The sequence below is a fragment of the Phocoena sinus genome, chromosome 20 (genome assembly GCF_008692025.1).
Source record: "Phocoena sinus isolate mPhoSin1 chromosome 20, mPhoSin1.pri, whole genome shotgun sequence".
Taxonomy (NCBI): Eukaryota; Metazoa; Chordata; class Mammalia; order Artiodactyla; family Phocoenidae; genus Phocoena; species Phocoena sinus.
The window spans coordinates 8430295-8454751 of NC_045782.1; the positions used below are offsets into that span (position 1 = coordinate 8430295).

Here is a 24457-nt window from a genome sequence, read left to right on the forward strand (position 1 = left end):
TTAGGACGCTGGGGGCTGGAGCGCCGCGGAGGCTAGGTGGCTGCGGTGTCGGTATCGGCAGCACAGGGGCGCTGCCGGCCGCGGGCTTCCCTCGAGGAGAGGTTTCCCCCCAGTCCGGATGACCGAGACCCCAGGCACCCCACGCACCTGGGCTCTCCCGCCTACCGCCCCAAGGCCAAGGGCGGCCCGGAGCGGAAAGAAGGCCACATGGGGCCTTCAGATGCTGTGCGCCCGGAGCCCACTTCGGTCCCCAGACCGGCCCTATTCCAAGCGAGAGACTGAGATCGGGCGTGCCAAGGACCGGGGACACAAGAGGGCCGGGCTTGGGGGTGGTGGTGCCGAGTTTAGGAGGTGACAGGAGGGCTGTTTCTGACCCCTATGCAGTGTGCAGAGATGCGTGTCCGATTCGCATGTGGCTGTAGTCACGTGTGATTTACGGCTCACTTGTGTATAGTGATTCACATGGATGATTCACAAGTAGGAATGCGGGTGCCCTGTGGCCAGTTCTGGCTGAGAGAGAGGATGAAACAGTCTTGGGGGAAGTTGGGGAGTGGGCGGACAAGGGCCCCAGGGCATCAGTCGGCCCCTGACCAGGAGCAGATCAGTGTCCCAGTCATACAGGCGTCACCTAATCCCTGTCTCCCTCTCGGCATCTGGTCCCTCCCTTCCCAGTGGGACCCGGGCTCCTGACAATCATCTGGGTGAACCCGGTCCCGCCAGTCAGAGGGACCGGCTGTGCCAGATGCAAACAAACAACTATTAGGGCGAAAGGCTGTGGGCGGGAAGAGGGAGCCCTCAGCTAGCAACAACAGAGAACTTCTGGAGCCAGCGAGCCAGCGAGTGAGCCCTAGAGCATCCCAGAGACAGCTGGACTTTTCCTCAAAGGCCTATCCTGACCTCCAGGCTCTGACACAGCGGCTCAGCAGCCCAGCCCTGCCTGGCCTGCGGCTCACCTCCTCCAGGCCGGCTGCCGGGGGCATCCTTCCTTCCTTCCCATCATGGCCGTGTACCGCGTGTGTGTGGGCACTGCTCCCTACCTGATGGCCGGCACACTGGACAACATTTTTGTCACACTGGTGGGCACATGTGGTGAGAGCCCCAAGCGGCAGCTGGATCGCGTGGGCAGGGGCTTCGCCCCTGGAGAGAGGGAGGAGCCACCCCGAGGGGCAGAGCGGACAGGGGACCCTGAAGGAGGAGAGGGTCTTTCCTCCAGAGCTCATCAAATCCTGCAGAACTCAGGATGCCGGTCCTGACCTCGTCACTACCCCTATTCTGGTCCTGTCTTTTCTGGGGATGATAAACCCTATCCAGGCAGGGCTGTGGAGAAGGAGCCCTGGGCAGGGGCTCCGGAGAATTCCACTGGCTTCCTAGCTCCTCCTCCAGTAACTGAAGGTGGGCTTTGGGGAAGGCGCTTGCCCTCTTTGAGCCTGGGTTTCCTCTTCTCTGGAAGGGGTCCACCTGCCTCTGCCAGGCCCCAGGATTGTTTGCTGCTGGCCTACATAAGGTGAGGGCTCCAGGGAGGCTAGGGAGATCCAGAATCCACTCTGCTCACACAGGACTCCTGCAGCGCCGTGGCTGCTACTGCCTGGATGAAGGATGCCTTTTTCTAATTCATGCAAAGGCACCACATGGGTTACGGTCAGCTCGGGTTTATATGTCAGACTAGGTGTCGGTGTAGTCGCACTTTTCAAGGTGCAAGGATGACGTTGGCAGTTCCTTGCCTCTCAACTGCTTGCTCTCCTGCCCCCCAGGTGCAGAAGTACAAGGTACGCTGCTCAGAGGAGCTGGGTGAGCTCTTGCTGCTGCGGTTCCCCAAGGAGCGCTACGCTTTCTTCCCCAAGGACTCCTGGTACTGCAGCCGTATCTGCATCACTACCCCTGGTGGTACTCTTTGCCACTTTCCCTGCTATCAGTGGATTGAGGGCTACTGCACCATAGAGCTTCGACAAGGAACAGGTGGGCCAGAGGCAGGGGCTGGCCTGGGCTGCAGAAGACATCTGCTGGGATCAGGGAGAGCTCTCACAAGAGCCCAGAGTGTAGGGAATAGGGCTGGAATTAGGGTAACTGGAACTCAGGGCTCCCAAGTAGGTGCTTTCTGAAAATATAAGCCTCTAACGCCCTGAAATGCAGGGGCTTTCTGGGCAGTATTTACCCACCCCCCCAGACACACAGAGACTAGGCACACACACACTTGCACACACTCACACCACTCAGAAACACACACAAACACATAGATAATGTGTGCTCACCACTGACACCCTCTGCCCTTCCCCAGAGCCAATTCCTCTGAGAGGAATTAACCTGCAAGCTGAGTTACTGAATTTCAACAGGGGGAGAAGCCCTGAATGTTTAGAGAATTTAGCTGGAGAGGCCCTGGCCACTACCACTGGCTTTTCTGGTATGGATGAAGTCCCTGTGAGGGGCTGTTCAGATTCTTTCTTGAATTTGGGGGACGTTTCAAGGTTGCTGGGCTGAAGGTCCTTCAGCCCCTGGACCCCCATATCTCCTGAGCAGCTCTCTCATCTGCAGAGGTAAGACTAAGGCGAGTCCGAGCATGGAGATGAGTCTTAGGCATGAGAGATGATGTTCTAGGTCAAGGTGAAGCGAGTGAACGTCACCCTTGCTAGTACTGTGAGTTACTCATAGACTTCGCTCTGAACCCCCATCTGTCATCACAGCACATCCACCCATCACTTCACAAAATATACTCGTTCATCAGTCCTTTGTCAAGTGCATATTATATGCACGGTGCCAGGCACCATGCTGGATGCTGGGAATACACAAAATGAATACGACGTGCCTTCTGCCCCCAAGGAGCCAAACATGCAAACAACTAGGAAGATTGTTCTAATCTGGGGGTGACGTTGTCCTGAATCCCTTCTACTGATGAATGCACAAAGAATGTGGGACATCCGTGTCACTGAGGGATTGGGTTCAAGGGTTGGGGGGTTCAGAACAGGCATGCTGGAGGAGGTGTCATTTGACAAGAGACTTACCAATGAGTAACTTTCATTCCTCACGGCAAGAACTATTTGTCAGGACTCCCTTCCCCTCCTTCTGGATCACAGGAAATGGGAACTCCAGGCCTGACAGGAATGCTACCGGTGAGGGTGGCCTAATTTGACTTCTTTGCTATCTTAATCTGACCTCATCCTTAATCAGACTGGTACTAACTCTAAACTCAATTCCAACTTTGGGGGCCCAGCTCTGATCACGACCCTCATTTAAACCTAACCTTAATCTAATATTGACCCTGAGCCCAGACCCAAAATGCCAGTACCGACAATTGTCCCAACAACATCGATGAACCCACACTCAACCCCAGCTGTACTGATGTGACCCAGATACCAGACATGACCCTAGGATTGACCAACTTCAGCCCATCCTCAGCCTCACCCCCAAACCAGCCATGATCTTGATCTCAACACAAACCCAACTCTAAACCAGTGTGGACATTCATGTCATCCTCAAATGCTATCCTGATCTGAAGCTTAGTGCCTTCAGGAAAAAAAAAAAAACTTTAATTCTTTGTCATCTACCCAGAAAATGGGTGGTTTCTGGGAGTTTTAAAGTCATGTCTTTGAAAGCTAAGGTTCCTGTTTACCCTAAGCTTCACTTGCCACCTCTGACCTCTTTCCCCTGGAAGCTGGAAAGTCTACGCCCGCCCCTGGCTTCCCCCACCCCCCCCCACCCCCCACCCCCCCCCCCCCCCCCCCCCCCCCCCCCGGCAACGTCAGCAGCTTTGAGGAGGTGGAGTCAGATAAGAAATTTGCTTTGATCAAGAGGGTGCCTTGTGCAGACCAGGTAGACAGGTGAGGGTGAACTGAGATTTGGGGAAGAAGCTGGAGGGGCGTGAAGGGTCTGTTGTGAGGACTGGGTGGGCGGCCTGGAAAGCAGGATCGGTGACAAACGCAGTTTAATTCAAGTGTCTGGAGAAGAATGGGTGGGGATGGCCCCTGGAGTCTGGCAGAGAGGAGGGGAGAGGGCAGGGGAGGAGCCTGGAGTGAGGGGAGGCCTGGGGATTCTGGGGGAGGAGAGAGGAGAGGAATTAAGGGGAGTGGGCTGCAGGTCCCTCTGACTGGTTTCTGTCCTTCTGCTCCCTCCACTCCCCAGCAATGGGAATAGGTACCGGCCTGGCTTTCCCATGAAAACTGACATCCCGTCCTTGCTGTCCATGGAACCCGATATTTGCTACTCGGCCACCAAGACAACCTCGCTGCTCTTCAACGCCATCCCTGCGTGAGGCCACTGCTCTCTCCGCACTCCTGCTCACTCTTCCTTCAGCCTCTGTCCCTTTGATGCACATCCATGTCTCTGCCCCCAGTCTCCCCTCTCCTTGTCCCCAGTCTCCCCTCTCCCTGTCCCACCACCCCGTCTCCGCTCTCTCTTTAAGCAACTCCATTCTCTAGCTCCCCATCACCACCTCTTTGCTCTTAATTATCCCTTCTCTTTCCATTCCTCAAATCAATAGAATTAATTGAGCACCTACTCAGAGCAGAGCATGGTCCCAGGCACTGTTGGTGGGACCATGTTGAGTAGGACCAGAGAGGCCCAGCCCTTAAGATTTAAGGAGGTGGTCAGGCCACCTCAGGTTCAATTTCCAGACCAAAACTTTCTAGCTTTATGACCTTGATTTTCACTTAGCCTCTAAACTGTTTTCTCATTTTTAAAATGAAAATAATATTCATATCTACCTCATAGGTGTGGGGGAGACTTTAATGAGCTAACATCCAGCACAAAATAATCTCTCAATAGCGGTTACTGAGTAGTATTAGGATAGAGTTTTGGCCAGGAGGAACTCACAGTCTCCCTCGGGAGACGTGCAGCACAGTTAATCAGCAATCGGAGGGGTCACAAGCAGCTCAAGTCTGAGGCTGTGAGTGTGACGTGGCTGGAGGGGGTACAGCTGACATCTAGTGCATAGAGGAGGCGGGTCAGCGGGGCTCAGGAGGTGGTTGCTGGGGAGACACGTGGGATTGAAGCTTTGGGCGGGGGGCCGGGGGGGGGAGGATCAGTGAGGGGAGAGTGGGTGGGTTCTGGGCAGACCCAGGTCAGTATGGCAGGAGGAGTGCAGGGCTCGGCCATCTGCGTAGGGGCTGCATCAAGAGGCCCAGAGGAGGCCAGGGCAAGGAGCCGGATCCTCGTGTTCTGGGCTTTGGTGCCAGAACGGTTCTTCTGGAGAAGCACTAGTGGGAGGGGATGCAGAGGTGAGGCGGAGTATGGAGCTTGAGTGTGTCCACAGTGGATTGGGGTGCACAGGCAGACACAGGGGGCTCAGGCTTCAGGACAAGGACCCGCTGAGAGGCCCTGGCAGGGCTAAGGGACCAGGGGAGCATCCCGGAAGGTAGAGTCACCTGAGTTGGTCCCCCGATGGATATGCGGGTCTAGGCAAGGGAGGGCCCAGGAGACCACGTGGACAGCCTGTGTGAGGCTCAGAGAAGGGCCAATGGGAAGAGGAGCTGGAATTTGGCAGCCATGTGGTCATTTACAGAGGGGAGGGAGTCACTGGGCTTTAGTGTGAGGTGACTGCCTGGTGTCCTGAAGGACATGTGTGGCAGGCCTTGGAAAAGGAAGGCCTGTTCTTTCTTCTCTCTTGCCTCCTCAGCCTCTGCTTTAATGACCAAGCTCCCATCCAGTTTTTCCCATCCCCAGGTCCTGAGTGGGCAGGTGCTCAGCGGGCAGGTGCTCAGCAAAGACCCATGGAAGGAGGAGTGAGCGGCTTAGTGAGCACGTAGGAAGCTGCCCCTGGGCTTGTCAGGTTACTAAGGCCCCTGCGCCCTCTCCAGGTGCCCACACTCTTCATGGCACATCAGCATCCTTCCACAGCCTACCTTACTGACCAACTGCCATAACCCTCCTATCCTATGTTCCATTCCCTTCCATTTACTTGGCCTAGCTAGTGAGCAATTATTACGAACTGGGTATGTCAGGCATACACAGCCCCAGTCCTGGCCCTAAGGAGCCCACAGTACACTAGGAGCTGATTTGAGTACACTGTAGGATAATAAAGGGAGTGATGTACTTAAGGGTTTACGATGGAACGAAGGAAGTCATGGGTACTTTGTGAAAGATACACACAAGGCGTGTGTTTGGGGGGCCATCAGGCCATGCTTCATGAAGGACTTTGCATCTAAGGTGCACACAGAAGAACAGATAGGTTTGATACTAGGTGGAGATGTAGCAGAAGGTTTTCTAGAAGAGGCACAGCTTGAACAAAGCCCTGGACAGGGGAGAAAGCTGACTTCATTTCAAGCATTTTTTTCTGATTATAAAATAGTACATGCTCATTGTAAAATAATTAAAACAGTACCGACATCCACAAAGTGAAAAGTGCCGGCCCGCGGTTGGCAAGCCCACTTTTACTGGTTCAGTGTACAAAGTACATCTCTGGCTATGTTTAGCAAGAAGGCTGTGACTGGATTGGTTAGTGCAAAGGGTGGGAGAAAAAGCTAGAAAGGTTGTAGAAATCAGCTGGTGGGGAGCTTCCTAGGCAGCCTGAGCAGTTGGGGCTTTGTCATGTGGGCGGAGGGGGACCAGGGAAGGTCTGTGACAAGCTGAGAGCTTGGAGAAAGCAGGACGAAACACCAACGAGGAGACCTGTCTGCACCCTGCACACCACCTTTGCACACACATGTGGAGTCACCCCTACAAAGCGTCAAGGAGTCTCTAGACTTTTCTCCCATGTGGACTGTTAGGTACCTCTTCTCTGGGTGCTGACCTTGTCAGATCCCTCCAGGCCTCTAGGCTGGGGGCACAGTGCAGTTGGCAGCCCCTAGCCCCCCTGCCCACCCCCACTTCCCCTCCCACAGGTCCCTGGGCATGAAGCTTCTGGGTCTGCTGGACCGCAAGGGCTCCTGGAAGAAGCTGGATGACATCCGGAATATCATGTGTTGCCACAAGACCTTCACCTCAGGTGTGCAGAGCCAGGCAGAGATGTCCATCCTCCACCCTACCCCATACTCAGACCCCTCCGCCCCATCCTGGGAAAGGGCCTTCTTCTGGCTCTCTCAGGGGGACTGCTGGATCCCAGAGGGAGGGGCTCCTGGCTTCACTGGTGGCAATCTCCCAGATTCCCCTCAGGAACCAATCTCTCCTCCCTCTGGGAGGGGACAAGAATAAGTGAGTGGGGACAGACAGAGGGTCATGGGTCACTTAGGGAGTCCTGATCCTGATCAGATGCACTTGCCTCTCTTCCCCTACCCCTGCCACCAAGAGTTCTGGGCTTTGGGGCCAGACTTTGGTTCAAATCCCTGCTCTGCCACCCAACTGAGCAAGTCACTCTACCTCTTGGAATTTTGGTGTCCAGTGTTAAACTGAAGATATAATTATACCTACTCTCATAGGATTGTTGGAAGGAAAGGCTAAACCACGGTGATGAGCAAAGGGCTGGGTTGAGCATGATCTAGTGAAGCAGTTTCCAGCTCAACTGGCCCCCCTCTGTTGTCCCCTAGAGTACGTCACTGAGCACTGATGTGAAGACCACTTCTTCGGATACCAGTACCTGAACGGTGTCAATCTTGTCATGCTCCACTGCCTCTCCAGCTTGCCCAGCAAGCTGCCTGTCACCAATGACATGGTGGCCCCCTCGCTGAGACCAGGCACCTGCCCGCAGACAGAGCTAGAGGTGAATGAGTTGTCAGTAGGGAGAAGGGATGGGTATGGAAGGTAAGGGTGGGATGGCTGCATCCAGCCTGCAGGCCTCATCCCCCAGCCCTGCGCCTTTAAGTAGAGCAGATATGGATGAGAGCCACATGGGGCTCAGGCTTGAGGCATGAGATGGGGCCTGCTGAAGTGGTATGAATGAGCATGACAGCCTGGAGGAGGAGGCCCTGTCCCTGTTCTGGGGCCTCCAAGATCCCAGGCGCTGAGGCCTGAAGAAGGCTGTTTTAGGACAGGCCAAAGGCAGCACCACTAGAGGAGCAAGAATGATCCTTGAGAACTAGAAACTCCTAGGGTGTGGGAGGAGATGACAGCCCAGTCAAGCCCCCAGGCATCCTCCAGGGGGCTGGAGATGGGGTTGGTGGATTCCCCTCGTGTGTTGATTTTGCTGATACTGGATACAATGAAGTCATCTGACTTGAGAGAATAGGAAGGACCAGGTATGGGGAAAGGGGGAGAGGATGCCGGCTTGTCCAAGCTGCTGGGAAGCCAGGTGAGAGGCTGCACAATGAAGGACTCAGCTGGACCTCATTCCGGACATTTGGGGTAGGGTGGGGTACCCAACACTGGCCTTTAGTGCAGGCACCAATAATTACTGAGACCCAGGCTGGAGCGGGAGCGGCCAGAGAACGGAGGGAAGCAGTGCGCGGGTGGGGAGACCACTCTAAGGCTCCGTGCAACTTCCCCAGAGGGGGCACATCTTCCTAGCGGACTACTGGATCCCGGCAGAGGTCCCCATCCACTGCGTAAACGGCCGCCCGCAGTACGCAGCCTCCCCACTCTGCCGGTTGTGGCTCAACCCCCAGGGGGCGCTGCTGCCCTTGGCCATCCAGGTGAGCCTGGGGCCGGGCTCTGGGGGGTTGGGGGGGGGGCGGCGCGGGGCGAGGCTGCGGGGGCGGGGCCTCAAGGGGCACACTAGCAGTCTAGAGCCTCAGCCCCTTATTATTCCTGGACGCAGCTCAGCCAGACCTCCGGGCCAGGCAGCCCCATTTTTCTGCCCACTGACTCCGACTGGGACTGGCTGCTGGCCAAGACGTGGGTGCGCAACTCGGAGTTCCTGGTGCACGAGAACAACACGCACTTTTTGTGCACGCATTTGCTGTGCGAGGCCTTCGCCGTGGCCACGCTGCGTCAGCTGCCGCGCTGCCACCCCATCTACAAGGTCTGGGTGACCCCCGGGCGGGGCCAGAGGGAGCGGGGCAGGGACGGCCTTCTCCCCTGACCTTCGGCTCCTGTGATCTCAACCCGCTCGTAGCTCCTGCTTCCGCACACTCGCTACACGCTACAGGTGAACACCGTCGCACGCGCCACGCTGCTCAAACCAGAGGGCCTTGTGGACAAGGTGCGGCCTCCCGGCTCCCCGCCCGCCCCTTCCAAGGGGCTCCTTCCCGAGGGCACCTTGCCCCGCTCACAAACCCTGTCTCCCTCCCTTCGATCCCACTCACCGGCCCCACCTCCTCAGGCTCGGGGTTCCAAAGGCTCCTAGAGTTGGACGAGGCACCCCGGCCTGAGCACAGCCGCCCGCTGACCCTGCGTCGCCGCTCCCCTCCCGGCCTGTCCGGCCTTCAGTTATTCTTCTAGTTCCCAGGTACCTAAGGATTACCGCCTACGCACGTAGTAAGGCCGCAACCTGCGCAGCCCATGTCGTGCTCTCATGGGTGTTTGATCCTTGGTCTTGGACTGCTCGATTAACTAAAAAATGCCCTCTGCTGAGTCACTAGACCAATCTCATCCCCAGGCACTGGGGTGGGGGATGGGCCGGTCCGGGAGCCCAGCTGTGTTCTGTCCTCAGGTCACGTCCATCGGGAGGCAAGTCCTCCTCTACCTCATGAGCACCCATCTGGCCCACTTGACCTACACCAATTTCTGCCTTCGAGACAGCCTGCGGGCCCGCGGCATCCTGGATACCCCCAACTACCATTACCGAGACGGCCATTGAGAGGTGTGGGCCCGGGACCTGCAGCCAATCTGGCCCAGGGGCAGGGTGGACCCGTGTGCTCATGCAGGCTCGGGTGCTTGATGCTGGGGGTTTCAGGTGTCCTCAGGCCCAGCGTGGGGCACCTCAAGGGTGAGAGTTGGGTTGGGGTTCCTTATGAAATGGCAGGTAGCCACGGGCTGAGGAGGGGCTGGGCTGTGTGTGTATGAGCAGAGGGCCGGAAGGACGGGCCGCCCAGAGGAGTCAGGGCAGCAGCAACAGCTAGGTGTGGACTGGGGCCTTTAGGTGGGCAGGTCTTCCCTTCTCCTGGGTGCTGAGTGGCGAGGGGACACAGCATGTCAGGCTCTCCTCGGTGGCCTCTCTGGAGTGGGGGTGAGACTTGAGGCAAGCCTGGGCACTGGGGTTCCAACTGAATCTGGGGGTCCCCACTGAACCCCCATGGACTCTCAGTGGACTCTGGGCAGCTGGCTCTCCCTGGCCTGAGCAGCACTGGGCCTTGGTTTTCGGGCAAGGCCCGAGCCCAAGGTCACTGCCGTAGCAGGGACAACTCTTTCCTACAGTTTTGTCTCAGAAATCATGGCCTACTGTTACCCCAGTGATGCATCTGTGCAGCAGGATTCGGAGCTGCAGGCCTGGGTTGGAGAGATCTTTGCTCAGGAGTTCCTGGGCCAGGAAAGCTCAGGTATCTCCTCCCCATCCTCCAAACCCACTGTCCCCCTTGGCCCTATCATGACCCAGTTCTTATTCATTGGCAAGCCTTGGAAGTACATGCTGTTGTTAGCCCCACCAAACAGATAAGGAACAGGCACAGAAGGCTGCACAGGTAGTAAGTGTCAGAGGCAGGATCCAGAGCCAGCGCCCAACATCTCCAAAGCCCTTGCTTTCAGCCACTACGTGGTGCCTGTCTGGTCCCTGCTCCACCTTTACCACCCATTCACCTCCGCTTGCTGAGGTCTGTGGATGAGTCACATCATGCGGTAGGAGCCATCTCCAGCTGCAAGTACTAAGGACTCTGGAATCCTCTCTCATACCCTCTTATGCCCGTCCTGCCGGGTGGCCCCTCCAACCACCAACCTCTCTCACTTTTGGCTTCATGGAGTAGCTTGGTACTGCTGTTGCCCGATTCCTCCTTATTTACACCTGTCACTGGCCCCTAACTCTCCCCTCTCTTCTGACACTGCCATTGTGGCCTCTGAGACCCACCAACACCAGTGGCCCCCTCTCAGGCCTCCTTTGCTTAGTCCTCCCTTCCTTAAAGTCTTCCCTTTGCTCCACAGAGGACGTGTCCTTCAGAACCTCCCACTTCTTTCAGGCCCTCTGCCGCCTCCCCATCCCAGCCCTGGCCAGAGGGTGGAAGACTGTCACTGCCTGGGATGTCTTCTCTTGGCAGGGATGTGACTTTTAGCTGACTTAGCACTTTTGATGGCCACCCAGAGGAATTCCCGTTGGGGGAGACCCGGGAAGGAGGCGTGGTCTCAGGTCACCAGGAAATAGAATGAACAGCTGGTGTAGCCCTACCTGTAATGGGCTCCAAAGGTTTTTTTTTGGCCACTCTGTGCAGCCTGTGGGGATCTCAGCTCCCCGACCAGGGATCAGACCTGCACTCCCTGCATTGGAAGAACGGAGTCTTAACCACTGGGCCATCAGGGAAGTCCCGGCTGTTTGTTTTTTTTTAAACAAAATTTTGAACATACAGAAAAGTATAGGATATGATGTAATGAACACCCATTTACCCACCACCTAGACACAGCTGTTACCATATTTGATTAAGCTGTTGCTTTTGCTTATTGCTGAAGTCTTTTAAGGTAAATTACACACATTTCATATTTTACCCCTAATTGCTATGCATCTCAAAAAAAAACCCAAACAAACCCACGATGCCGCTTTTCTACACAACCGCAATGCTGCCATCATATTTAACAAAATTGACAATAATCTCCAACATCACCCTCTTACCAGTCCATACTCAAATTGCCTCACTTGTCCCATTCTCCCTCAGCTGATCCTGTTGATTCTGGAGCCAGTCAAGGACCACATGACACCTTTGTTTGTTTTGACTCTAAAGCCTCTCTCACTTTGGCACAGGCCCCTCCACCCTTTTTGAAATCACATGACATCTCACAAGGGCTACTGAAAAGCTAGGACTAGTTGTTCTAAAGAATGTCTCACCTTCTAAATTTATCTAATTGCTTCCTCATGATGTCATTCCTCTACCCCCTGTGTTTTTTGTCACCTGGAAGCAATACCTAAAGGTTAAATGTTTTGGGCAAGAGTATTTCTCCAGTGATGCTGTGTTCTCTGCATTGCATCATATTGGGAGGCATGTGACGTCAGGCTGTCTCACTATGAGTGATGCCAAGTGTGACTTCTGGGTTAAGGTGGTGACAGCCAGGTCTCTTTTGGATCTTTTAAAGGGCAGCCCCTCCCTGTGCTTTGCACCCCTACTATTAATCAGGGGCGTCCTGATCCTGACTGCTTCTCCTCCAGGGCCAGCTATTTTTCTCTTTGGGGTTATCTGTTTCCTATTCAAGACCCAGAGCGGGATCAACTCTCTGATCTTTCTTTATTCAACTTGTCTCTGATTTAATACATCAGGACATCCTTCAGATAGACAAACATCTCTTCCAAACAGCCCAAAGTAATTCTAGACTCATGTTTTAAGGTAAAACACATTCATTCATTAACCTCAGTCAGCATGCCCCTTGCTTCCATATTTCAAAGGGAAAAAACAAATAATATGCACTAAAGAAAAATTCCCGTAGACGGTCTATCTTTGCTTTTTTATTCTATCCACCATGAACAGAACATTCAGAAAATTCCCACACACTCCCAGGCAGACAGACACCTGGTCCTTCCTCCAAGCCTCTCTGTCTGCTCTGTTGCATCAGCCTCTTTCCTGTCATCCTGACTCCAAACCCTGGAGCCATCTTGACTCATGTTCCCCGATGTCTTCCTCTCTCCCTACATCCAGTAGGGTGGCTAATCCTATTGTCCCCATCATTTTCTACTGTCACCGTCCGAGTCCCAGTCCTCTCACTACTCGTGCGTTGTGGCAGCCGCCTCTCAACCCGTCCCACCCCTCCCAGCCTCTCGCTGCTCGCCTGCCAATTCAATTACTGGGGCCACTGCCCCAGTAATCCTCTGAAACAGTGCCCAGAAACTACCCTGCCTGGCACACTGCTGCAGCCTCACCTCCAATTAAGTCTCCTCCTTTTCCCTCACGTTGTTTATGCCTCCGTGCCTTCCCACTCTGGCTTCCTACCCTCTCACGCTTTCACTTCATTCAACCAGTAAAGTTTATTAAGTACTGTTAATATTTATTAAGTATCGTTCGAGGTGCTGGGGTTCAGCAGTGAACATGACAGACAAAAATCCTGGCCTTCATGAAGCTTAACATTCTTGTGGGGAGATACAGATAATAAACTAGCAAATATGTCAGGTGGTTATGAATACTAAGGAGAACAAAAGAGCATCAGGGGATATAGTGGGTCGAGGTAGGGGGGATTATTTCAGGTAGGTGGTCAGGGAAGGCCTCTCTGAGGAGGTGATTTTTTAAAAAAATAAATTTATATATTTATTTATTTTGGGCTGTGTTGGTTCTTTGTTGCTGCTCACAGGCTTTCTCTAGTTGCAGAGAGCACGGGGCTCTAGGTGTGTGGGCTTCAGTAGTTGTAGCACGTGGGCTCAGTAGTTGTGGCTCGCAGGCTCTAGAGCACAGGCTCAGTAGTTGTGGCGCATGGGCTTACTTGCTCTGCAGCATGTGGGATCTTCCCCAACCAGGGCTCGAACCCATGTTCCCTGCACTGGCAGGCGGATTCTTACCCACTGCGCCACCAGGAAGTCCCTGAGGAGGTGATGTTTGACAGAGATGTGAAGGAAGGGAGAGAGCTAGTTCTGTGGATAACCGGGGCAAGAGTGTACAGGCAGAGATGGAGTCAGTGCAAAGGCCCTGAGGTGGGAGTGTGCTGGTGGGTTTGAGGAATCAGAAGACCCATGTGGCTGAGTAGAGTCAGAGGGAGAAAAGTAGGGAAGGAAATTAAGTTGGAGAAGGAATGAGAGCCAGAACAAGTAGGGCCATGGCGAGGCAAGTGAGGTGGGAAGCCCTTAGTGGGTTTTAGCTAGGGGTGACATAATTGGATTTATGATTCTAAAGGATCACTCACTCCAGCTGTCACGTGAAGAACAGGCTGTCAGGGGCAAAGGCAGAAGCAGTCAATTCATCCAGGAGCGAGATGCTGGAGACAGGGTGGTATGGTGATGGGACGAGATTGGTTTCTGCAAGAATTTGCTGACTTGTGTGGTATGAGATAAAGAGAGGAGCCAGCGCACGGATTTTGGCGGGAGCAACTGGACAGAGAGCACCGAAGTGGGACCACTGGTGGGGGAGGGGGAGATGGGTTTGGGGAGCGTGCGGAGTAGGGAGTCAAGCATTAGGCTTGGCAGGTGTCAAGTCTGAGATGCCTCATAGACACTCAGGCAGAGATGTCAGGTAGTAGCTGACACCCACTGCTGAGTCCAGAGTTCAGGGGCCAGGAGGAGGAGAGATGTGAATTTGGGAATCCTCAGCCAGTGGGAGGTGCTAAAGCCACAGTCTTGAATGAGACCACTAAGGTACAGAGAAAAGAGGACCAAGGGCTGAGCTTGAAAATGCCTTCCTCTGTCTTCTTTTCTCCATTCAAAGCTCACCCATTCTTCTACCCAGGGAGGCCCTTCTCTTCCTCCAGGAAAGTCACCCCTAACCACGCCAGCCCCAGTGCCGAGCCTGCCCTGCCTGCCCTCTCCTTAAAGAGCCAAGCCCTGGCCTTAAAGCCTCCCTCTGCTTCTATCACTGCAAGCTTATAAGTAGCACCCTCTCTGGCCATCTGTCTCTGCCACTAAACCCAGCAGTGGAGGATCTGCTCCTGAGTGCTCAGACAAATCTTGGTGAACTGGGGAGAATTAAGTCATTAAGTACTAATATGGGCTGCAGAAAGAAGTGCCTTGGTGTTCAGGGAGGGGCAGCTTGGCTGTCACGCTGAACCCACCGGGCTCTTCGGTTGTGAGCTCTGCCAACTGGGCATTTTCTGGTCCCGTCCCAGTACCCCCTTCAGAGACCACACCTTGGTGAAGACCACCATCCCTAACCTCAGCCCAACCCTAATCCTTGTCTAAAGACAGTGGTGGCCACATGTTCAGTACGCACAGCTCACTCTCTTCCTGCAGTGAACCCCAGCCCTGGGGAATCTGGTCCCCTCCATCTGCATCCTCTTCCCTTCCTCCCACACGCAGGCTTCCCATGCAGGCTGTGCACCCCGGGAGAGCTGATGAAGCTCCTCACTGCAGTCATCTTCAACTGCTCCGCCCAGCACGCCGCCGTCAACAGTGGGCAGGTGAGGCTGCGGAGGGCGGGCCTGGGGGGCACTGGGTCACGCGACATTAGGCCCAGCAATGGACATGAGGCCAGAGTTCAGGTTGAGATCATGGGAGGGTCGGAGCTGTGATGGGTTTATGAATAGGGCTGGGCACTGGGGCTGGATGATGACTGGAGTGGAGCTGGGTCCAAGCTTGTAATGGTGACTCGAGTTGGGTTGTGGAGGGAGTGGAACTTAGGGGCTCCTGTCTCGGATGGGCTGCGACCAAGTGGAGTAGCAGCCTGCTCTGTGTGTGGGGCCAATGCAAGACCCGCTTCTCGGGTGACCTCTACTCTGGGTCCTCCTCCCTCCTAGGTGACTCACTCCACCCAGTCCTGGAACATTGGGCGGGGAGTGACAAGGGGTGACCCAGGCTCCTGCCACCCTTCTGGAACTTTCGACCTTATACCCCTCCCTCTCTTCCCTCTCCATGACCCCCTTATTTCCCAACTGCAAAATCTGGGGTGGCATGTGCAGGAACAGGGATGTTGAGGAGGGAGAGGGTCCTCTTCCTCTGGCCAACCAACTCCACTGGGGTGGGGTCTCCACAGCATGACTTTGGGGCCTGGATGCCCAATGCCCCATAATCCATGAGGCAGCCCCCACCGCAGACCAAGGGGACTACCACCCTGAAAAGTTACCTAGACACCCTTCCGGAAGTGAACACCACCTGTAACAACATTCTCCTCTTCTGGTTGGTCAGCCAAGAGCCCAAGGATCAGGTGTGTGTGGGGGTGTCTAGGGGTGGGGGGAGTTTGCAGGGCCTGGGCAGTGGAGGTGGTGGCAGCTCTCCCAGGGAGTTTGGGAGCCGATAGCTGGCGTTTATGTCCACTGCTGAGCTGCCTTGGGTTCTTCAGTTTCTTCAGGAAATGACAGTTGGTCCCCAAAGACATACACTGAAGCAAATACCAGTTTAGTGGCCGGGGCACAACTTCCATCTAATTCACCAGTTTACCAATCTATCCACCTATCCGTCCATCTGTCTATCCAACCACTTACTCGTCCGTCAACCACTCATCCATTCACCCAGATATCCAGCGCACATCTGCTGGATCCCTCCCATGTGTCAACGCAGTGCTGGGCGCCAGGCTCATAAAGCTGGGTGAGAACGTCCTGCCTTCAAGAATCCTGTGGCCAGGTTGAGGAGACACACAGGAAAATGGAAAAGGGCACCACCATCTTGTAGGAATTATTCATGAACTCCTCCATTCAATCAGGACTTCCTGAGAACCTGCAGTGCCAGACACTGGTGGGCAGTTATGAACCTTGATGTCATAAGCTTACAGTCTAGTGACAGAGGTGAGAATGGGGCCCCATGGAACCTGACCAAGTCTGGGTGAACCTGGGACAGCTTCTTGGAGGAAGTGACATCTCAGATGAAACCTCTGGGACAGGGAGGGGTTTGGCAGACAAAAGAGGGTCAGGGTTAGTTTCTAGGCAGAGGGAAGGACTCTACCAAGTAAAGCCAAGTGAAGGTGAGAGTCTGTCGGTGGGTTTGCAGGAGCATAAACGCCTCAGTGTGGGTGCGGTATTTGTTCACAGGACAGAGGGGAACCATTGAAGAGTTTAAGCCTGGGGGTGACGTGGCTAAATTTGTGTTTTAGCGAGGGTGCTTCTGTGGCTGTGCGGATGGATGGGAGCGGCAATTCTGGAGGCAGGAAGGACGGCAAGGAGGCTGTGAGTTAGGCTGGGCCAGGGGAGCAGCCCTTTAATCACCAATTACTATCACCTCCATTTACACACCGCGTCACCAGTCATGTCTCTGCCCTCCAGGTCGTGTCCCCAAGCTTTCTGACATTACCCCAAGCTTTCTGACATTTGGCACAGAGGGTTTATCTCTCTAACAAGTTTTAACTTATCATCTCATGCCCGGGAATGCAGGAACTCGTCCCTGGAGGCTGCTTCTCTCTGGTCCCACCTCCCAAGGATCTGGAGACACCCATTTCTGTCGTTATAAAGGAAAAGCTCTCTCTGCTTTTTGTCTACTCACAGAACACTCTGTGGGTACTCTCGATACTCTCAACTCGATTCTTCCAGCCAGAAAATGTGTGTGAGTGGTTCCCACCACCCCAAGCAGTTCTCCGAAACCAGCTGGGTGTCCCATGACTTAACTCGGTTCTGACACTGTCCACCTGGAGATAGTGTCAGATCCCACAGGTCAAGGGCTCAGTCCCACAAGACTGCTCCTCCACTCCACCCGCCTCACCCCCTTCAGGTGCCAATCGCAAGTCCAGCGTGTCATCTAAGCTTCTGACCAACCAGCTATAAGAGGTTTCTATGACCCCCCTCCTCAGTTTTGATCATTTGCCAGAACAGCTCACAGAACTCAAGCCAACAGTTTACTGACTAGATGACCGGCTTATGCTAAAAGGATACAACTCTGGAACAGCCCGATGGAGGAGCTCCACAGAGCGTGGTGCTGGGGAAGGGGCGCGGAGCTCCCCTGCCCTCTCTGGGTCCACCACCCTCCCAGCACCTCCACGTGTGCAGCAACCTGAAAGCTCTCCAAACTTGTACGTGAGGGATTTTTATGGAGGCAGCCTTACCTAGGCATGATTGATTAAATTATTGGCCATTGGGGATTCATTCAACCTTCAGTCCCTCTCCTCTCCCCTGAGGCTGCAGGGATGAAACAAAGTTCTCACCCTCTAATCACAAGGTTGATTCTCCCGGCAACCGGCCACCCCAGGGGCTTTCCAGAAGTCACCTCATTAACATAAGCTCCGGTGGGGTTGAAAAGGGCTTATTATGAATAACAAAAGACACCTTTAACATTCCATCACTTAATGAAATTATAAGGGTTTTAAGAGCTCTGTGCTAGGCACAGGAAGAAGACCAAATATACATTTCTTATTATAAATCACAATGTCACAGTACAGAGAGAAGAGTATACAAGACGATGAGAGTGGAGAGTTCCCTTTCTCATAAGCCAGTGGGAAGTTCAACCCAGAAAGTTCTAACAACAACAACAATAATAATAGCACCTATCACTTTCTGAGGATCTACCATGCCTCCGTCATTAAATCAGGTATCTTGTGTACACTATTTCAAAATACAAAATAAGTAAGTAGCTATATTTAAAATGCTTAAGACAGTGACTGGCATATAAGCGTTCCATAAATGGCAGCTCCATTTTACAGGGGAGAAAACTGAGATTCAAAGGCACCAAGCAGTTAGTCCAAGGTCACAGCTAGTAAGTAGGCTTTGAACCCAGTCTATCACATTTCTGTGTTCTGCTTTATCAGTAGTGACACTATAGTTGTGGAAATTAGATGTCAATCTGGTAAGTAAGACATAAAGCTGATTCTTTGAAAAGACCGATAAAATAAAGAAACCAGAAACCATTCAAATCAAGAAAAAAAAAACCCATAAATGTACAACATCAGGAATGTAAAAGGCATATAGCCACATATTCGAGAAGACTGAAAAAATTTAAAAAAAATTAAAAAGAAGAAAATACTTAGTTTTATGCAAATAAATTTGGAAACCTAAATGAAATAAGTGATTTTTTAAAGAAAACCTAAAAAACAAAAAAAACAGAAGAGGTGAAAAACATACATAAATGAAAAGGGTTGTAAAAGATCTGATCCCTCTCCTTGTAAATGGACATTCTATTAAACCTTCAAAGAACAAATAATTCCTAAATCATTCAAACTGCTTGAAAGTGTAGAAAAGAGTAGAAGCTTCCCAAATCATTTTACTGGGAACCCTGATACCAGCACCTGGCAAAGGCAGTGCTCTTGAGAAGTGAGTCTCAGGTAGAGGGTTCTAGTCCCAGATCCACATTTCCCACCTATGTGACCTTGGATATGTAATCGGGCTCTCTAAGCCTCAGTTTCTTTATCTGTAAAGTGGGAATGATAAGAGTACCTGTCTTATAGAATTGTTGTGCCGTTGTGATGGTCCATGTAAAGCCCTTGCAACATCACCTGTAATTAAGAAAATAAAATTACAAACTCATTCCACTTAGCTACAACAATCTTAAAAATATATCAGTAGTCCGTGAAGGCCAACAGTAAATAGTAAAACAATAATACATCATGATGAAATCTAGTTTAATTTAGGAATGAAAGGTTGGTTCAACCTTATGCAACCTAACAATACACTTCCTTACATCAATAAAGAAACACCATATAATCATCTCAATATATGCTGAAAAAACGTATGATAAATGAGAACAGCCATTACTAATAAAAACTCAGTATAAGATGAAACTCCCGGGACTTCCCTGGTGGTCCAGTGGTTAGGACTTTGCCTTCCACTGCAGGGGGTGCGGGTTCGACCCCTGGTAGGGGAGCTGGGATCCCACATGCCTCGCCGCCAAAAAAAACCCCAAAAGTGTAAAGTAGAAGCAATATTGTACCAAATTCAATGGAAACTTTGAAAATGGTCCATATCAAAAAAAAAAAAATCTTAAAAAAGATGAAACTCCCTTATGGAGTTTTGATAAAATATATTTCAGAAAACACTGTCCTCATGGTGAAACAATAGAGGTCGCTAAAGTCAGGGACAAGAAAACAAGGCTGTGATTTAACAGTGTTTTGGGAGGCTTCACTGGCGCAATAAAACAAGACAAAGAATATTTTAAACAACAGGATTGTTGGCAACAGTTGTATTGTATGAGCAGTGTGTGCTGGTTCGGAGACTGGCCCCAGGAACCGTGATGGCGAACTGGTTGTGCATTGCGGTCAAGCCCAGAGGGGCAGCTCTGCTCCGCCACAGGATGGCACTGACTCAAGTTCACTGCGCTGTTTCTTGACTGTGATTGGCTACGCTGTAAAGCACGAGTGTACGGTGATGCTGATTATGCTGGCAACATTGGTTGACTGGGAGATGCCTCAGACCTGGTTGTCTTCAGGAGTTTACATCTGTGAAACTGTGAGGTAACAGGTGTATCCTTGGGCATAATTGCTCGGGCCTGTTTACGTTTGATTTCAGGTGTGTTCTGAATGTGGTTGTATTTAGTTCATAGAGCAGTGGCCCAGGCACAGGAAGGGACCTTTTCAGGGACCCGTGGGCTGCGGGTGTCCAGGCTGCTCTGCGCAGGTCGCTGGAGTGGTGGTTTGGAGGCTTGAAGGGTTTGCGTTTACAGTAGCCGTGGCTGGGTCACGCCCGCCTTTAGAAGCCACTTTGACTGTATTTGCTGGCAAATGTGGCCCTTCATTATTCTCCATCCCGTCCTGAACATCATCCTGACCCCGCACCTGAATTTTCTCCCAGCGGCCCCTGGACACCTACCCGGATGAGCACTTCACCGAGGAAAGGCCGCTCCCGAGCACCGCCATCTTCCAGAGCCGCCTGGCTCAGATCTCGCGAGACATCCGGGAGCGGAGCGGGGGCCTGGAGCTGCCCTATACTACCTGGACCCTCCCCTCATCGAGAACAGCGTCTCCATTTAACCCCTTCCTCCTACCACCCGGAAAGCCCAAGCGTGAGGAGGCCCAGTTTCTCAGGGTCCTCAAGGATCTTCCATCTTCCCTGTTCTCGGTCAGCGTGAACTTTCTCTGCACCTTTTCCACCCACGGTGTCTCTAGCATCACATGAACTGGGCCCTGAGCTGCCAGTACAGCGGTGTCCAGGGTGAGAAACCGCTGGCTAAAGTCAGGTGCACAACAGGCCCTTCAAAAGGAAGGAACCCCAACACCCCTTGCCCTACTTTGGACAGGCTCCTGTGAAAGCCTAGCCTACCCCCGCCTTCTGTGAAAACTCTTCCTCCTCCCATTGGGCCCAGGTTGGGACTCTGAGGGCGTCTTCCCAGTCCTCCCCATTCCAAAACTCCTTCTCCTACTTTGCCTCTGTTTCCACTTTCCTCCCATCCTAGGACCGATCCAATGCAACTTCCTTCTTTGGAAGAGCCTGGAAACTGGACAAGGAAGGATGTGTACCCTGGATCTGTCATGTGGTCCACTTTGACCCCAGCATCTTTAGGGAGAGGGTTACAATTAGAGCCCAGCTTACCTGTACCTCTAGCTGTAGTTCTCAGGGCCAGGCTCCCTGGCTTGTGTGTATGTGCGTGTGTGTGTGCGTGGAGTCTCTCCCCAGCTCTTTCCTATCCCCACTATCATTCCCCACCATTTTTGTCCTTGAGCTCAGTAAATTCAATAAAAATCAATATACTTGGCTCCCATTTCATTTTTGTTTTTGTTCCTGTGTGCATGTAGGTGGGTGGGGAACCAGGGGATTAGAGAAAGAAAGAGCACCAATGAGTCCCTGGATCACCTGCTCTGGAGACAGGAAGCCTCCCAGCTCAACCCACCACCTAGCCAGAGCCTACGTTCCTTCACCTCCCAGAGTGTGTTTTCCATCAGAAGGTGAAGGGATATCCAGACTCAAGGAGCCGATACAAAAAAGTGGGTATTTTGCAAAGCCTGAGAATCCAGCTTCTGGGTGTGGGAGTTGTTAGCATTGCCACTGAGATCTGGTTCCTCTTCTGGACACATGGAGGATTCAACCTCTGGCTCTCTTGTGCATGGGTGGAGTCATGGATGAGTTTTGGCCAACAAGCTATGAGCAGAAGTGATGTGGTCATCTCCAGGCTGGAGCGTTTAACTGCTGGCATGAGCTCACCAGAGTTCTCTGCTCTCTGCCTCTCTGTTCTAGAAGCATGTGATGAGATGTTGCTTCCATCAGCTTCTGTCTCTGAGGGACTAGAGCCCCGTGATGACCTGAGCTGGGCATGGAGCTGAGTGAGAAATGAACTTTTGCTGGGTTAAGCCATTGAGATTTTGAGATTATTTGTTGTTGCAGCATAATCTAACCCACCCTGACTGAAACAGATGGTAATCTGGGGGGTCTAATGTTCTCCCTTCCAGCCCTGTAGCCCTTAAAAATTGAGATTTGTGCAGCCCTCAAGCCAGTCATCCATATCTTTCTCCACAGCCACCCAACCTTCCCATTTTCCTGCTTCCCTAGACTTCAGATCTAGCCCCCCTTACCTCTTCTGCCTCCTGAGTCAAATTTTGTACCCCACCAAGCCCTGGTCACAGTGTCTTTGGGGAGTGGACGTGGGGCAGACTTTGGCTCTGCCAAAGATCGGATTTTCACTTCCTGAACATGTGATACTGGGAGAATAGGATCCCCACGGCATTGTGCATGAAGAGGCGTGTTCGGGGATGTCTTACCTGCAGATTCCAGCCTAAGAATTTAGCCAAAATCACCAGTTTCTGCTGGCCTTTGAACAAAATCAAGGAATAAGACATACCCAACGGCGCCCCCTTGTGGCTATAATAACTATAGCAGAGGCTGGATGTGCCATCCCCTTAAACCTGGGCTTTGACTTAGAACAGCAGGACCGGGATATGCTGGAAGGATGTCAGGGCACAGTCAGGCAGCTTGTCTTTCCAAGAGGACGGACACTCCTTGGCCTGCACCAAAGTTAGCATTAGAAGACATGCCTCGTCTGCAAATGTCCCAGAGCCAGAGAGGGTGGAACCAGGGGGGATCATTGGAATCTGTTTCCCCAGAAAGCCAGCTTGGAGGGAGATTTACTGGGGAGACACACCTGGCCACACGTAGGATCCTACGTGGGCTCTGGAAGCCTCTGGGGACAGGATGTGGGGAGGGGGCCCATGTAAAGCTCCAGCCTTGTCAGACAGGTGGCGTCCCTCATCTTGCACCCTGGACCCCCTCTGTGCTTTTCCGTAAGTCTGGAGGGCAGCTGGTATGGTGTAAAGAGAAGATACCAGCCCTCTTTCCGAGTCCCTCAGCCTCAATGGCCCAGATTTTTCAGATAAATGGGAGGAACGTGAAGACCGGGAAAGTCCCTTGCAGCACTGACGTTCTGGGGTCTGCTTGCCTCATGGCTCCTGTCTCCCTAGAGAGTATGTGGAGGACGCGGCTGTCAATTCCCCTGGCATGACCCCTACTTCAACTGGCTTATGGGGGCAGACAAAAAACACATAAACAAACACATAAACAAATACATCCTTTCAGATGGTTGCAAGTGCAGTCAGGAGATGAAACCAGGTGGTGTGTTAGCATGACCTGGGTGGGGGGGAGCATTAGATGTGGTGATCAGGGAAGGTCACTCTGAGGAGGTGACAGCTGAGTTGAGACTAGGGGGAAATGTGTTACAAACAAGGACAGGGCAAGTGCAAGGGCCCTGAAGGGTGTGCATTCAAGGCCCGAGCGGCTGCAATAGGTGACCCAGGGGTGGACAGAAGCTGGGTCATGCACGATCCTATAGTCCACAGTTGTGTTTGGATTTGATTCTAAGGGAAACACGGTTTTAAGCTCTGGCTTACAGTAGGGGAGTGACCCAATCTGATTGTTTTCCCTCTGTCTTGGGGGGCGGGGGGCTCCAGGGGTTGCTCCCCTGCCTTGCAGAGCTCTGGATGGGGCAAGGTGGGGGTGGGGTGGGTGCCCCAGCAGTGAGGGCTCAGCTTCCTGTGTGGGTGGCTCATTGTGAGCCAACCCAGCGAGCTCACATCCTTCCCTGGGGCCTCTCCTGCTCTCCGGGTCCACCCCTGGTCAAGGAGAACCAGTTCTTCAGCCCAATGAGCACCTACCCAGAGTCACGCATCCACATTTTGGTTGTAACTGGGGAGCGCTCCATCTACATCCTCATGCCTAATCCCATCCATGTCCCCGGCCACATCCACGTCCCCACCATCCCCATCTCCATCTGTTTCCCTTGGGAACCTAATTTCCACTCCAGACTTGAGCCCTCATCAAACCTGGAGCCACCACTCCTGCTTTTTTTGGGACAGAGGGGTCGGCTGGGGGACACCTATTGAGAATGGATTGTGATTTGGAAAATGGCGCCCAAACTCTTCTACACCATCAGCTCCCTCCCCTGTTTCTCCCAAATCCCCTCCCACAGTCCCCTCCAGGCTGACTGTGTGCCCCTGCCTCCTTCCCACTCCCACAGAGTGATGCTACTGCTGGATTAGAAGGTTAAGGCTGGGCCTCTCACCCCTGCTCCTCCAGGACCCAGCATCCCAGAGGGGCCTGGAGGTGCAGTTTCCCAAACCTCTGAGCCTCAATTCCCCCCTCCACTGGCCCTGCTCCTTACAGAGCCTTAGCAGCCCCCTGGGGGCACAGTCTCAAGAGAAGGGGAGCGGCTAGAAGGCAGGAGGCTGGGTAAATTTTCTTCTTAAGATGCAAATTTGAATCGTCAAGTTCCTCGCATCACTCAAGGGTCATCAGGGTGGCTGAGTAGAGCCCAGGAGGGCAGGTCTGACCGGCCTGACAGCCCGTGAGAGTACTGTGACCAGGCAAATGAGACAGCTCTGCCAGTCACAGAGCATGTGCATGACCTTCATCCCCAGCCTCTTCTCTGTCCTGCCTCCATCCCCTTAAGGCATTCCCTGCCCTCATGTCACCTCCTACCCCTCATCTCATCCTTACTGAATATTCATCCTAATTCCAATCCCATCATTGATTCAGTTCCCAACCCTCATCTTGTCCTCATCACTAACCCGTGTTTCGAGAATCTCCCAGTTACCAGGTACTGTGCCTGGAGGTGGGGAGA

The 24457-nt window shown here is 53.0% G+C and overlaps 1 pseudogene; it reads left to right on the top strand.

The window, feature by feature from the left end:
- Positions 1 to 118: 118 nt before the first annotated feature.
- Positions 119 to 21097, top strand: LOC116745487 (annotated as a pseudogene).
- The last annotated feature ends 3360 nt before the right edge of the window (positions 21098 to 24457 follow it).